Source organism: Mesocricetus auratus, unplaced genomic scaffold (genome assembly GCF_017639785.1).
Source record: "Mesocricetus auratus isolate SY011 unplaced genomic scaffold, BCM_Maur_2.0 Super-Scaffold_100014, whole genome shotgun sequence".
NCBI lineage: Eukaryota > Metazoa > Chordata > Mammalia > Rodentia > Cricetidae > Mesocricetus > Mesocricetus auratus.
Window position 1 is genome coordinate 62,978,113 of NW_024429197.1, and position 15,829 is coordinate 62,993,941.

At 47.2% G+C, this 15,829-nt stretch overlaps 1 pseudogene; it reads right to left on the reverse strand.

Moving 5' to 3' along the window:
- Window positions 1-3,142: 3,142 nt before the first annotated feature.
- On the reverse strand, window positions 3,143-14,625 carry LOC121144128 (annotated as a pseudogene).
- Window positions 14,626-15,829: the final 1,204 nt, after the last annotated feature.

Genomic DNA, 15,829 nt, shown 5'->3' on the forward strand with positions numbered 1-15,829 from the left:
AAATCTGAAAAAAAAATCCAGATTTATCTGTTGTGTTTTAAAAAAAAAAATAAGGTCTTAAAACAGTTTCTGACTGGCTGTATTAATAGCATTTTCTATGCATTTGTCTGGGTGTCAGCCATGGCAGCAGCTCTCATGAAAGACCCCCGAAGGGAACCTTCCTGGCAGGAGACCTTCACCCAAAAATCAAGACAGAGCCACTGGATGCAACAGCAAGAGGGTTCTTTATTGTTCACACAGGCGCCCGTGGATGCTGCAGCACTTCAGGAGGCTGAGCATACCGGGCTGGATTTAGTACAGCTTATATGGGGTTTGGGGAGGTAGAAGCAGGTTTTATTTGCATACGAAGTCCTGCGGACCTTGCAAGAGCGGCTCTCAATCAGGTCCGGCAGGCTTGATATGCAAAATGAGGTAGAAGGCAAGAGCACAGCCGATAGGGTACTCATCTTGATGATGTCACAGCTTTTGAATTTCACGCTCTTAGGAAGGGCGTGGTTTACATTTGAATTTCGCACTCTTAGGAGGGGCGTGGTTTACATGAGTGTGGCGGGTCTTTCATTCCCCCATTTCTTTTATCCTTAAGTAAAATCCTTTACTTAACTGTTGTGAGGGTTCTCTGTCTCCTGTTGCTTCAGAACCTGATATTGATGAGTTAGGACTAAGGTCTGGATGACTGACAGCCTTTCCTTGATAAACTGAACCAGCCGGTTAAGGATACAGGGACCAAATGTCAGAATAATCACCAGTATAACTAGAGGTCCCATAAGAGTAGAAAGTTAAGGTAACATACCAGGGTGATCTGTTATACCATCCTTCAAACCAGCCTTGTTGTGAACTAAATTCTCTTTCTCACAGGGCCAGCCTCTCTCTTAGCTTAGCCATTGTCTCTCTCTCTACCCCTGTCTGGTCTACATAAAAGCAACATTCTTCTTTAAGGGCCGAACATAATCCACCCTCCTTTAAAAAGAGTAAATCTAATCCCCTCTATTTTGTAAAACAACTTCAGATAAAGAGGTCAGGGATTTTTCAAGGGCAGTGATTGACTTTTCAACTGCTTTTAGGTCTGAATGCATGGCGTCATGCAAGGCTTGGAATCTCCCTGTCTATATCATGGCATGAGTTCCTGTGCCTATCCGTGCCGAAATGTCCCCGACTCCCAGAAGGATCACAAGGGTCATAGTTGCTGGCTCCCTCCTCTGTCTCTTAGGGGTGTCTTCGAAGAACTCATAAACGGTCTCTGAACTATGACAGGTGATCTTGGGCTACATCTGGATCAACACACAGAACTCTGAGGTTTGGTTCCACACTTGGGCCGATATACAGGGGGTGAGACCTGTGTTACAGGCCCAGTATGTACCATTTGGGGTGGCCAGATAATAGTTCCCTGCTGACAGAGTCTGGATGGTCCGATTGCAGAGCGGCTGGTGCGACCTAGGAACCTGACCTAAACATGTCCCTTGCCCAGAAACGTCGGGTAAAGTTAGCTTGTGGTGAGGCAGTACCAAACACGATTCCGGGGCTCTGGTATAATTAGAGAAATTTCCTGAAACAGCAGTTCCCTCATAGTAGGGGGGACCTACGCTGAGGCATAGCCAACAGTCTCTAGCTCGATTGGGGTCTGAGGAGTTAAGGGCCTGGTGGGCTCCTTTTACTAAGTTAATAAGTCTATCCCCTGTCCCCAGGACATCTTGCTGGGACTGGGCATCCTGAGACTGGTCAGGGGGTGAGGTTGGTGTGGTTATTTTAACTCTAACTGAGTTACCCACTGGCAGGGGGGTTGGTATGAAACCAGAGGAGGATGCCGGCCTCTGCTCCACCAGGACTTGGTTGGGACCGATTGGTTGGGAGGCCTGTTGTACTCTAAGTTGTATTTTAAAGTTAACCCCCCCATCTTCTCCTTCTATGTACCAGCAGAGCCCCCAAGTGTATCCCCTGATCCATTCTGGAGCCTTTTTACCACTCGGTGTAAAGGTGATGTTAAGGGGAAGGCAGAGTCCTCCAGAACAGTTTGAACAATGTCTCTCCCCCCAGCCCTTTTATATGGTGACCTTGTCCCAGGAAGATGAAGGGTTCCAGTATGCACCACCGGTGGTCTCACAGCCTCAGGTGGCAAAAAAGTAAGAGTCATAGCTTCCACATTTACGAGATGTGTGGAAGTCCCTCCCATCCTTTGGGCACACGTAAAAGTCTTGGTGACCCAGTTTACACCTTTTCTCGATGGTGACACACCCTATTTGGGTCCGGACTCCCCGGACACCATAGCCATGCACGCTTCTATTGCCAGGGTTTCATCTTAGTTTTTCTGGCAATGTGTCTGCCTCATAGTCGGGTATATCCCAATAGTCTGACCCTGCCACCAGTTGGCAGAAGTCCGGGGTGAGCGAGGGCCACCAGGTTCCCACGGCATGTTTCCCTGACTGAGACCACAAGACATTTCCTGCTGGGGAGACTATCTGCCAGGTTAATTGTTTTAGGGTATGGGGGCTGCTCGACAGGATGGGGGTAGTCAAAAGTGCAAACAAGACAACTAATTGCGAATAAGTCTTATCTTTAGGGGGTTTTGAGAGTGTTGGAGTCTCCGTGCCTGGGCAGGAGACGTGGAAGCATCCAGGTGGGCATCCTTCATGTGGGATGCATGGATCCAGGCGGTGATACTGTCAACTTTCAGTGCTGTAGGCATTGTCAGGAGTACCGTATATGGTCCCTTCCAGTGAGGCTCGAGGTTTTTGGTTTGGTGTCTCCGGGCCCAGACTGAGTCTCCGATTTGGAACTGGTGAGGCATTGTTCGTGTATCAGTGGCGTCCCAGTATGCAGCTGCTAAGGGTTTCCAAACTTCTTTCTGCACGATCTGCAGGGCCTGCAGGTGTTCTTGGAGAGAGGGGGAATTAGCATAGTCCGAAATATCAGAATCAAAGAAAGTGACGGCTGGGGGTGGAGCCCCATATAGAATTTCAAAAGAGGTAAGGCCTTGAGGACCTGGGGTTTTCCTGGCTCGATACAGAGCCAGGGATAGGAGTTGCACCCAATCATTTGAGGCAGTTTGTAGCTTTAATTTAGATAAGAACTCCTTAATTGTTCTATTCATACGTTCTACCTGACCTGAGCTCTGGGGTCTATATGCACAATGTAATTTCCAATCAATTCCCAGTATCTTGGCCACCAGCTGACTCACCTGGGAGACAAAGGCTGGCCCATTGTCTGATCCTATTACCTGAGGCATCCCATATCAGGGAAAGATTTCTTCTAATAGTTTCTTGGTGACCACCTTTGCAGTTTCATGTTTGGTGGGGTAGGCCTCTACCCATGCAGAGTAGGTGTCTATAAAAACTAGGAGATATTTGTAGCCATACATGCCAGGTTTAATTTCAGTAAAGTCTATTTCCCAGTGGACTCCAGGTAGGTGTCCCTGGAGACAGACCCCTGGGGCAGTCTTGGCTCGTCCTGTGTTGACTTGAGCACAAGCAGTACAAGTCTCTGTGACTTTTTGTAGGGCCTTATCTCTATTGAGGAAAAGTTTTCCCGTCTCTGCTCGGTCCACCAGGACTTGCATTTTTTGGGCACTTAAATGAGTTAGTTTGTGGAGGTTATTAATTAGGTCCATTGTAGGTTTAGTTGGCACAATGGTTTTTCCTTGGTGCACCCATCTGTCCCGCTCTGGATCATAGTTCACTCCTAGTTTCTGTATCAAATCTAAGTCCTCAGTACTATATTCCCAGTTCATTAGCTGGGTCTGTCCTGGTTCAGTTAAGATTGTGACGGTGAGGAGCTGGGGGCCCACAGCGGCCTGTTTAGCAGTCTCATCTGCAAGACTATTGCCTTTTGCCTCTGCACTGTCTCCTCTTTGGTGCCCTGGGCACTACATGATGCTCAATTTCTTGGGGAGGAATAGGGCCTTGAGCAGGGCCAAGATCTCAGTCTTATTTTTAATCTCCTTGCCCTCTGAGGTTAGGAGTCCCCTCCTCCGGTAGATCTCCCCATGTATGTGGGCAGTGGCGAAGGCATACCGGCTATCGGTATACATGTTGAGTCTCTTACTTTCTGCCAGCTGGAGCACCTGAGTTAGGGCAATGACCTCGGCCCACTGCTGAGGTGCCTCCTGGAAGGGCGCTGGCCCAGACTACCTGGTTTTTGGTGGTCACTGCTGCTCCTGCTCATCGTTCTCCATTCAGCAAGTAGCTACTGCCATCCCTGTACCACATGTGGTCCGCGTCTTTTTTTTTTTTTTTTAATCATTTTTTATTTTAATTTTAAATAGCTTGTTTCGCATGTCAATCCCAGTTCCCTCTCCCTCCCCTCCTCCCGCACTCCCCTTCCACCCTCCCTCCCACCCTATTGCCAAATCCCTCCACATAGGGGATGTCTAGAGTCTATCATTTCACTCTTGGTAGGGTCAAGGCACTCCCCTAAGAGTCCAGGCTGAGAGAGCATCTCTCTTTGTGCCATAGGCACATGAAGACAGATTGTATACCAGGGATAGACACTGATCCACAGCTCAGAGCCCCATAGGTTGCCCAGGCCTTCTCACTGACACTCACATTTGGGGGGACCAGATCAGTCCCATTCTGGCCTCCCCACTGTCGGTCTGGGGTCCAAGAGCACTCCCCTGTTCAGATCAGCCGTCTCTGCTGGTTTTGCCAGCCCATTCCTTGCCAATTTGCTCATCACTCCTCTCTGTCACTGGGTTCCTTGGGTTCAGTTCAGTGCTTAGTTGTGTGTTTGCCTCTGCTTCCATCAGTCCCAGGATGAAGGCTCCCGGATAGTTATAGACATCAAGTTCATTATCAGGAATGGGCATTCGAGGTGGTCCTTCCACTATTGCTTAGCTTGCCAATTGATGTTATACCTTTAGATCACTCGAGGTCACTCTGGTGCCTGATCTGTCTTCGATCCTATGATTCCCTCTTCCCCCTATTTTACCCCCACCCCCTCAACTTCCTGTTCCCCCATGACCCACTCCCTTCCTCTTTACCCCCTCTACTCTTCCCAGGTCCCACTACCCCCCCTCGCCCTGTTCCCCATCCATTCAGAGGATCTTGTCTCCATCCTCTTCTCTTGGGTACTATGCATATATGCATATCTTTTAGGTTCTTTCCTGTTTCCCAGACTCTCTATCTGTGGAAGTGCAGACTGGCACTATCCTGATCCATATTTAAAATCCATATATGAGTGAGTACATACCATGTTTGTCTTTTTGCGACTGGGTTACCTCACTCAGGATGGTTTCTTCCAGTGCTATCCATTTCCCTGCGAATTTCAAGATTCCATTGTTTTTTTCTGCTGAGTAATACTCCATTGTGTAAATGTACCACATTTTCTCTATCCACTCTTCAGTTGAGGGGCATCTAGGTTGCTTCCAGGTTCTGGCTATTACAAACAATGCTGCTATGAACATAGTGGAGCAGATGCCCTTGTTGTATGAACCTGCCTCATTTGGATAAATGCCTAAGAGTGGAATTGCTGGGTCTAGTGGTAGATTAATTCCCATTTTCCTGAGGAATCTCCATACTGATTTCCAAAGAGGCTGTATGAGTCGGCATTCCCACCAGCAATGGAGGAGTGATCCTCTCTCTCCACATCCTCTCCAGCATAAATTGTCTTCGGTGTTTTTGATTCTAGCCATTCTGACAGGAGTAAGATGGTATCTCAGAGTTGTTTTGATTTGCATTTCCCTGATGGCTAAGGATGTTGAGCACTTTCTTAAGTGTCTCTTGGCCATTTTAGCCTCCTCTACTGAGAATTCTCTATTTAGCTCTGTACCCCACCTTTCAAGTGGATCCTTTGGTGTTTTGGAGACTTGTTTCTTGAGTTCTTTGTAAATTTTGGAGATTAGCCCTCTGTCAGATGTAGGGTTAGTGAATATCTTTTCCCATTCTGTGGCCTGCCTTTTTGTCTTTTTGATTGTGTCCTTTGCCTTACAAAAGCTTTTTAGTTTCAGAAGGTCCCATTTGTTAATTGTTGATCTCAGTGCCTGTGCCACTGGTGTTATGTTTAGGAAGTGGTCTCCTGTACCAACTCGTTGAAGAGTATCTCCCACTTTCTCTTCTAAAAGTTTCAGTGTGGCTGGATGTATGTTGAGATCTTTGATCCATTTGGACTTAAGTTTTGTACAAGGCGATAAACATGGATCTATCTGCAGTCTTCTGCATACCATTACCCAGTTATGCCAGCACCATTTGTTGAAGATGCTTTCTTTTTCCACTGTACAGTTTTAGCTTCTTTGTCAAAAATCAGGTGTTCATAGGTGTGTGGGTTAAAATTAGGGCTTTCGATTCGGTTCCATTGGTCTACCTGCCTATTTTTGTGCCAATACCAAGCTGTTTTCAGGACTATAGCTCTATAATAGAGCTTGAAATCAGGTATGGTGATGCCTCCTGAAGTTCCTTTATTGTATAGGGATGTTTTGGCTATCCTGGGCCTTTTGTTTTTCCATATAAAGTTGATTAATGATCTTTCCAGGTCCTTGAAGAATTGTGATGGAATTTTGATAGGGATTGCATTGAATCTATAGACTGCTTTTGGCAAGATTGCCATTTTTATTATGTTGATCCTACCAATCCAAGAGCATGGGAGATCTTTCCATTTTCTGGTATCTTCTTTGATTTCTTTCTTCAAAGACACAAAGTTTTTGATATACAGGTCTTTCACTTCCTTGGTTAACATTATCCCCAGATATTTGATGCTGTTTTTGGCTATTGTAAAAGGTGATGTTTCTCTGATTTCTTTCTCAGTCACTTCATCATCTGTATATAATAGGGCCACTGATTTTTTTGAGTTTACCTTGTATCCTGCCACTTTGCTGAAGCTGTTTATCAGCTCTAGGAGTAACCTTGCGGAGTTTTTTGGGTCACATATGTAAACTATCATATCATCTGCAAATAATGAAAGCTTGACTTCTTCTTTTCCTATTTGTATCCCCTTTATCTCCTTTTGTTGTCTTATTGCTGTAGCTAGAACTTCAAGTACAATATTGAAGAGATATGGAGAGAGTGGACAGCCTTGTCTTGTTCCTGATTTTAGAGGAATTGCTTTGAGTTTCTCTCCATTTAGTTTGATGTTAGCTGTTGGTTTACTGTATATTGCTTTTATTATGTTCAGGTACGTTCCTGTTATCCCTGATCTCTCTAGGACCTTTATCATGAAGGGGTGCTGGATTTTGTCAAAGGCTTTTTCAGCATCTAGTGAGATGATCATGTGGTTTTTCTTTCGCAGATTGTTAATATGGTGGATTACATTGATAGATTTTCTAATGTTGAACCATCCCTGCATTCCTGGAATGAAGCCTACTTGATCATGGTGGATGATTTTTCTGATGTGTTCTTGAATCCGGTTTGCAAGTATTTTATTGAGTATTTTTGCATCAATGTTCATGAGGGAAATTGGTCTATAGTTCTCTTTCTTAGTTGTGTCTTTGTGTGGCTTGGGTATCAAGGTAATTGTAGCCTCGTAGAAAGAGTTTGGCAGTGAGCCTCCTGATTCTATAGTGTGGAATACTTTGACGAGTATTGGAATGAGCTCTTCTTTGAATTTCTGGTAGAATTCTGCACTGAAGCCATCTGGGCCTGGGCTTTTTTTGTTTGGGAGACTTTTGATGACTGCTTCTATTTCATTAGGGGTTATAGGTCTGTTTAGATTATTTATCTGTTCTTGATTTAGTTTTGGCAAGTGATATCTATCCAGGAAATTGTCCATTTCCTTTAAATTTTCAAATTTTGTGGAGTACAGATTTTCAAAGTATGCCCTGATGATTCTCTTGATTTCCTCAGAGTCCGTTGTTATGTCCCCTTTCTCATCCCTGATTTTGTTAATTAGCATGTTCTCTCTCTGTCTTTTGGTTAGTTTGGACAGAGGTTTGTCTATTTTGTTGATTTTCTCAAAGAACCAACTCTTTGTTTCATTGATTCTTCTCAATGTTTTCCTGGTTTCTACTTGATTGATTTCAGCCCTCAATTTGATTATTTCCTGGCGTCTGCTCCTCCTGGGGAGTTTGCTTCTTTTTGTTCTAGAACATTCAGCTGTGCTATTAATTCTCTAGTATGACTGTTCTCCAGTTTTTTCATGTGGGCACTTAGTGCTATAAACTTTCCTCTCAGCACTGCTTTCAAAGTGTCCCATAAGTTTGTGTATGTTGTGTCTTCATTCTCATTGAAATCGAGGAAGTCTTTAATTTCTTTTTTTATTTGTTCCTTTACCCAGGGATGGTGCAATTGTGCATTGTTCAATCTCCATGAGTTTGTAGGGTTTCTGCGATTTGTGTTATTGTTGAATTCTAATGTTAATGCATGGTGGTCTGATAAGATGCAGGGGGTTATTCCAATTTTTTTGTATCTGTGGAGATTTGCTATGTTTCCTATTATGTGGTCAATTTTAGAGAAGGTTCCATGTGGTGCCGAGAAGAAGGTATATCCCTTTGTATTTGGGTGGAATGTTCTATAGATGTCTGTTAAACCCAGTTGGGTCATAACTTCTATTAATTCTTTTGTTTCTTTGTTAAGTTTCTGTCTGGAGGTCCTATCTAGCGGTGAGAGCGGAGTGTTGAAGTCTCCTACTATTAGTGTGTGAGATTTTATGTGCATTTTGAGCTTTAGTAATGTTTCTTTCACGAATGTAGGTGCCTTTGTATTTGGGGCGTAGATATTTAAAATCGAGACTTCGTCTTGATGTATTTTTCCTTTGATGAATATGAAGTGTCCTTCTTCATCTCTTTTGATTGATTTTAATTTGAAGTCTAATTTGTTAGATATTAGGATTGCTACACCCGCTTGTTTCTTTGGACCGTTTGATTGGAAGATCTTTTCCCAGCCCTTTACTCTGAGATAACGTCTGTCTTTGATGTTGAGATGTGTTTCTTGTATGCAGCAGAAGGAAGGGTTCTGTCTTCGTATCCATTCTGCTAGTCTGTGTCTTTTTATAGGTGAGTTGAGGCCATTGACATTGAGGGATATTAATGACCATTGATTGGTGATCCTTGTTTGCGCTTGATTTATTGTTAGTGAAGTTATTTTGTGTAGTTTCTCCTCCCTTTTTCTTTTAGTGTTTTGTAAAGTATGATTCTATATTGCCTGTGTCTTTGTGAATGTAGTTATCTTCCTTGGCTCTAGGTTTTCCTTCTAGCATTTTCTGTAGAGCTGGATTCATGGATACGTATTGTTTAAATCTGGCTTTGTCATGGAATATTTTGTTTTCTCCATCTATGGTAATTGAGAGCTTTGCTGGATATAGTAGTCTGGGCTGGCATCCTTGTTCCCTTAGCGTTTGTAGGACATCTGACCAGGATCTTCTGGCTTTCATCGTTTCCATTGAGAAGTCAGGTGTAATTCGGATAGGTCTGCCTTTGTATGTTACTTGGCCTTTTTCTTTAGCTGCTCTTAATATTTTCTCTTTGCTCTGTAGGTTTGATGTTTTGATTATTATATGGCGAGGTGACTTCTTCTTCTGGTCAAGCCTATTTGGTGTTCTGTAAGATTCTTGTACTTTCATAGGCATATCTTTCTTTAGGTTAGGGAAGTTTTCTTCTATGATTTTGTTGAATATGTTTTCTGTACCTTTAAGTTGAAGTTCTTCACCTTCTTCTATACCTATTATTCTCAGGTTTGGCTTCTTCACGGTGTCCCATATTTCCTGGATATTTTGTGTTAAGGATTTGTTGGTTTTGAGATTTTCTTTGGTTGACGATGCTATGTCCTCTAATGAGTCTTCAACACCTGAGATTCTCTCTTCTATCTCTTGTATTCTATTGGTGATGCTTGCATCTGTGATTCCAGACCGTTTACCGAGCTTTTCTATTTCCAGCATCCCTTCATTCTGTGTTTTCTTTATCGTTTCTATTTCAGCTTTCAATCCTTCAACTGTTTGAGCTGTTTCCTTAATTTTCTTGGTTGTTTTTTCTTGGTGCTCTTTAGATTCTTTGAGAGATTTGTTTATTTCTTGAATTTTTCCCCCATTTCATGGATTTTTTTGTTTGTTTTTTCTTCTATTTCTTTAAGGGATTTCCTCGTTTCTTCCTTGAGGCTCTCCATCATCTTCATGAAATAATTTTTAAGGTCTGTCTCCTCTTCTTCATCTATGTAGTGCTTTTCAGGTCTTGCTGGTGTTGGATCCCTGGATTCTGGTGGGGTCGTGTTGGTGTTTCTATTGCTGAGTGATCTCTTATTCTGTCTTCTTCCCATCTCTTCTTCCAGTGGGTGCTGGTGGGGGCTTTCTGTCTCCACTGGTCTCCTTCTTTACTGCAGCTGAAGCTGAAGCTGGCCTCGCTGGGGTTGGGGTCTTGGAGGGGCTGATCTCTTTCCTGTGTGGGTGGCTCTTCTGAAGCTGGGCTCGCTGGGTTGGGGTCTTGGAGGAGCTGATCTCTTTCCTGTGTGGTCGGCTCTTCTGGAAGCAGGGAGCGGCCCCGAAGATGGAGGGGGATGGGTGATGGGCAGGTGGTCCCAGCCAGAGACCCAATCTCACCTGAAGCTGGGCTCGCTGGGTTGGGGTCTTGGAGGAGCTGATCTCTTTCCTGTGTGGGCGGCTCTTCTGGAAGCCGGGAGCGGCCCGAAGATGGAGGGGATGGGTGATGGGCGGGTGGTCCCAGCCAGAGACCCAATCTCACCTGAAGCTGGGCTCGCTGGGTTGGGGTCTTGGAGGAGCTGATCTCTTTCCTGTGTGGGCGGCTCTTCTGGAAGCCAGGAGCGGCCCCGAAGATGGAGGGGGATGGGTGATGGGCGGGTGGTCCCAGCCAGAGACCCAATCTCACCTGAAGCTGGACTCGCTGGGTTGGGGTCTTGGGGAGCTGATCTCTTTCCTGTGTGGGCGGCTCTTCTGGAAGCCCGGAGCGGCCCCGAAGATGGAGGGGGATGGGTGATGGGCGGGTCGTGGTCCGCGTCTTTTAATGGCTGATCGGACAGGTCAACCCTGGTCCCATGTGCTTCCACATGGATCTGCAGGCAGTCGTGGGATGTGTGGCAGCAGAGTTGCAGGATTAAGGGCGACTACTGGGCCGAAGCGAATCTGATCAACGTCCAGGAGCAGGGACTGGTAATGGGTCATGCGGGGGTTGGATAGCCAACGATCAGGAGGCTGGTGGACAATAGACTCAACCGCATGTAGTACCAGTACAGTTAATGGCTGTCCCAGAGTCAGCTTTGTTGCGTCCTTGATGAGGATCGCAGTGGCCACCACCATTCTCAGGCAAGGGGGCCATCCGGAGGCTACTGGGTCCAATTTCTTGGACAAGTAGGTGATGGGTCGCTTCCATGGCCCGAACCTCTGGGTCAAGACCCCCTTAGCAAAGCCTTTCCACGAATAGGTTAAAAGGTTTGGTTATGTCGGGCAAGCCCAAAGCCGGAGAGGAGAGGAGAGGAGAGGAGAGGAGGGCCCGTTTGATGTCACTAAAGGCCTGTTGTTGTGCCACTGTCCATTCAAAGGGAGCCCCTTGTTTGGTTAGGGGATACAGAGGAGCCACCATTTCAGTGAATCTGGGGATCCACAACCTGCAGAACCCGGCAGTGCCCAAGAATTCTCTCAGCTGCCTATGACCCCGGGGAACTGGGATCTGGGATATAGTTTCCTTGCGCACGGCCGTTAGCCAATGCTGTCCTTCTTTTATTTTTTATTTTTTTATTTTTTCATTTTTTTCGGTTTTTCGAGACAGGGTTTCTCTGTTTTGGAGGCTGTCGGTCCATCCTGGCCTCGAACTCACAGAGATCCGCCTGCCTCTGCCTCCCGAGTGCTGGGATTAATGGTGTGCGCCACCAATGCCCGGCCTGTCCTTCTTTTAATTTGTACCCCAGATAAGTCACTTCTGTCTGGCAAATTTGTGCCTTCTTGGCAGAGACCCGGTACCCAAGATGCCCGAGGGTTTGTAGTAGGGCCCCGGTACCTTTAAGACAGTCCTGTTCAGTTGGAGCTGCCAGTAGGAGATCATCCACGTACTGGAGTAGAATCAGGGATGGGTGCTGTACTGGAAAGTCTGCAAGGTCCCGGTGTAAGGCTTCATCGAAGAGAGCGGGACTGTTCTTGAATCCCTGGGGGAGTCACGTCCAGGTCAATTGTCCTGAAATTCCTAGTTCGGGGTCCCTCCATTCAAAAGCAAACATTGGCTGGCTCTTAGGGCTTAGCCGGAGACAAAAGAAGGCGTCTTTTAGGTCTAGTACCATATACCACAGATGGGTGGGTGGTAGGGTACTCAGAAGGTTATATGGGTTGGGCACCGTGGGGTGTATATCCTCCACCCTTTTATTAACTTCCCTAAGGTCCTGTACCAGTTGGTAGCTGCCTATGCCAGGCTTTTTGACGGGAAGAAGTGGAGTGTTCCATGGCAACCGACAGGGAGTTAAGATCCCCTGGTCCAAGAGTCTTTTGATGTGAGGCTTAATTCCTTGATAGGCCTCATTAGGCATGGGATACTGTTTAATCGAGATGGGTGTAGCTGTTGCCTTTAACTCAATGACTATGGGGGGGTTGTTGTTTAGCTAATTCCATGCCCCCGGTTTTGGCCCAGGCCAAGGGAAAATCTTCCAGCCAAGAGTCTATCTCGGGTTTCACTTTAGGTTCCCCCTCAAACAATCTGTATTCATCTTCCATTTTGAGAGTTAATATTTGGAGAGGGGCTCCATTTGGGCCTGACACTGTGGCCTCATTCCCCTCGAAATAGATCTGTGCTTTGAGTTTGGTCAGCAGGTCCCATCCCAATAGTGGTTATGGACAATTGGGGACGTGGAGGAAAGAATGAGAAACCTTACTGGTAGCCAGATGTACCTTCCTTTCAGTAGTCCAACAGTATCGCCTTCCATGGTGGCCCCTTGTACCGAGGCTGTCCGTTCGCTGAGTTGGCCCGGGGAGGTGGTGAGGACCGAGTGCTGAGCTCCAGTGTCGACTAGGAAGGTGACTGGTTGCCCCCCGACTCTGAGGGTTAGCCTAGGCGTGGGGGGGGGCTCCCGGCCTTGGCTCCCCTAGTCTTCATCTAAAGCCAGAAGGGAGGTTTCCGGCCGCGGACCCTTCGGTTTTCGGGGTCGCTTTGGGCATTCTCTCACCCAGTGGCCTCGCTCCTTGCAATAGGCACACTGGTCCCGCTCCACCCTGGGCCTCCTCTGGTCTCCCTGCCTATCTGACCTATTGCTGTTCTGCACTATGGTGGCCAAGAGGCAGCTTAGCTCCTTACTTCATTTACGGTCCCTAGCTGTCTCCTTCTCTTCAGTTTCTCTGCATATACGGTCCTCTCTTTCTTCTACAGTCTCCCTCTTATTATAAATACATTCTGCTTCCTTTAGTAGATCCTGGATGGTGTAGCCCTGTAATCCATCCAACCTCTGTAACTTATTTCTAATGTCAGGCACCGACTGCCATATAAATGGCATGGCCATGCCAGTAGCCTGTCCTGGTTCATCCGGGTCATAGGGAGTGTACATTCTATAGGCTTCCTTGAGTCTCTCTAAAAAGGTGGCAGGAGACTCCTCGGAACCCTGACTTACTTGCTTTACCTGTGCCAAATTGATGGGGAGTCTACCAGCCCCTCGGAGGCCCGCTATGAGCAACTGGCGATAAAGGCGTAGGTGTCCCCTACCTGCATCCGTGGTAAAATCCCAGTTGGGTCTGGTCAGGGGGAAGGCGGCATCGATCTCGTTTGGTAGTGAGTCGGCTGTCCGTTCTTCCCTGGCACATTCTTCCTTGCTTCTAGAAAAACCCTCTGTTTCTCCTCTGAGGTGAGGAGAGTCTGCAAGAGCTGCTGGCAGTCATCCCAAGTGAGTTGATGAGTAATGAGAATTGATTCTATTAGATTAGTCAAGGCGACAGGATCCTTGGAGAAAGGAGGGTTGTGCTGTTTCCAGTTGTATAGGTCAGAGGCAAAGAACGGCCAGTATTGTAGTTGGCCATTCCCTCCTTGTCGTAAGGGGAACGCCTGGGAGGTAATCTCTGAGGGCGGTTGGTCTCTCCACCCCCGGAGATGGCCTGCAACTGGGGAGTTAGGAGGTGAATAGGTGGCGCCCCTCTGGTCTCCCACCAGGGGCGCCTGTTGATCTCCTATCGGGACTGGCTGCAATGGAGGCTGGTGATAGGGAGGGGGGTCATCAGAGAGCAAATCCATTAGGGGGGATTTAGGATCGGGGGAAGGACGGGTCTGGGATATTGTTCCCGGGTGAGGGTGGGGTACAGGGATGAGAAATAAGAGGGGGCTTGGGGAGCAGAAGGAAGAGGAGGCAGAGGAGGTGCCGTAGGAGCAGGGAGAGAAGGAGAGGTTGCCGGAGGAGTGGGGGGAGGAGCAGGTTCTGGAGGGGTGGGGGGAGAAGGAGCAGGTTTTGTAGGGGTGGGGGGTTGGGGGGGAGGAGGAGGAGCAGGCTTAGGAGAGACAAAGGGAGCAACCCATGGAGGTGGGTCGTAAGCCAGGTTCTCCCAGGTTATCATGCAGGCAACCTGGTCTGGGTGCCCATGGGATCCTTTGCCAATAATCTTCTCTTTGACCTGCAGAATAGTATCTAGGTTGAAGGTGCCATCCCTCGGCCAACCCACGTTAAAAGTGGGCCATTCCGAGGAGCAAAAGGTCTGCCACTTCTTTTTCTTTATGTCGACCAACTGGTTGCGGGCGCGTTCTCGAACCTCAGACCAGTGTCCTAGAGTTAGGCTTAAGGGGGTGGTTAGGGACTGTCCCATGATGACTTCAAACGCAAACAGGAGACAGACAGACACAATACAACAAGACAACTGGAGACCAGATGTGCTGCACGGTTTCAGCGTAGTACCGAAAACAAAAATTCAGATGGAGACTCAAGAACCAGAGGCCCTTGATTCTCTGATAGAGGGGCATATCCCTGAGATACACCACGGGCTCCGAAAAGTCGAGCCCCTACAAACCCTGGAACGTCTTCCAGGGTGGCAGGGGAGAAGTCCGAGCTTGTCAGCTCCTTCTCAAGCCGCCCAGATACTGAGTGACCCAGATCCAAGTCGTACGGACAACAAAACAGACACAGTTACAGACAGGGAACACTGATGCTGGCCAGCTTACCTCCCGGTGGGCTTCTGGTCAAGTTGGGAAGGGGTCTTCTGATCTCGGTGGGACCTCCAATGAAAGACCCCTGAAGGGAATCTTCCCGGCAGGAGACCCTCGCCCAAAAATCAAGACAGAGCCACTGGATGCAACAGCAAGAGGGTTCTTTATTGCTCATACAAGCACCCGTGGATGCTGCAGCACTTCGGGAGGCTGAGCATACCGGGCTGGATTTAGTGCAGCTTATATGGGGTTTAGGGAGGTAGAAGCAGGCTTTATTTACATATGAAGTCCTGCAGACCTTGCAAGAGTGGCTCTCAATCAGGTCCGGCAGGCTTGATATGCAAAATGAGGTAGAAGGTGAGAGCACAGCCGATAGGGTACTTGTCTTGGTGATGTCACAGCTTTTGAATTTCACGCTCTTAGGAAGGGCTCGGTTTACATTCGAATTTCGCGCTCTTAGGAGGGGCGCGGTTTACATGAGTTTGGGGGGGATCTTTCACTCAACTCTGCGAGCTTCCTAGGTCTTGGCCTCCCTTGCCTCTGTCCTTTGGGCCTGGGCTGGCCTGCTGTAGGTCACCTACCGCTGCTTTTCTCTCTTGCTGCCAGTCTGACATCTGAACAAACCTTTGATAGACTGATTTGTGGCGCCTTCCTTTCTACAAGGTCTTAGCATGACCTGGCATGTTGTACTAGCGTTCTCATAAGTTAGTTGTCTCAATCAAAAGGTTAACACCTGTATCTCCCCTTATTTTGGATGATGTTTGTATTAGCCTAGAGACAAAATTCTGAAATAACTCCTCAGGTCCTTGCCCGCTCTTTCCAAAGCCTCCAGCATGTGTCCTGGCAGCTGACAGCCTGTTCCTAGTT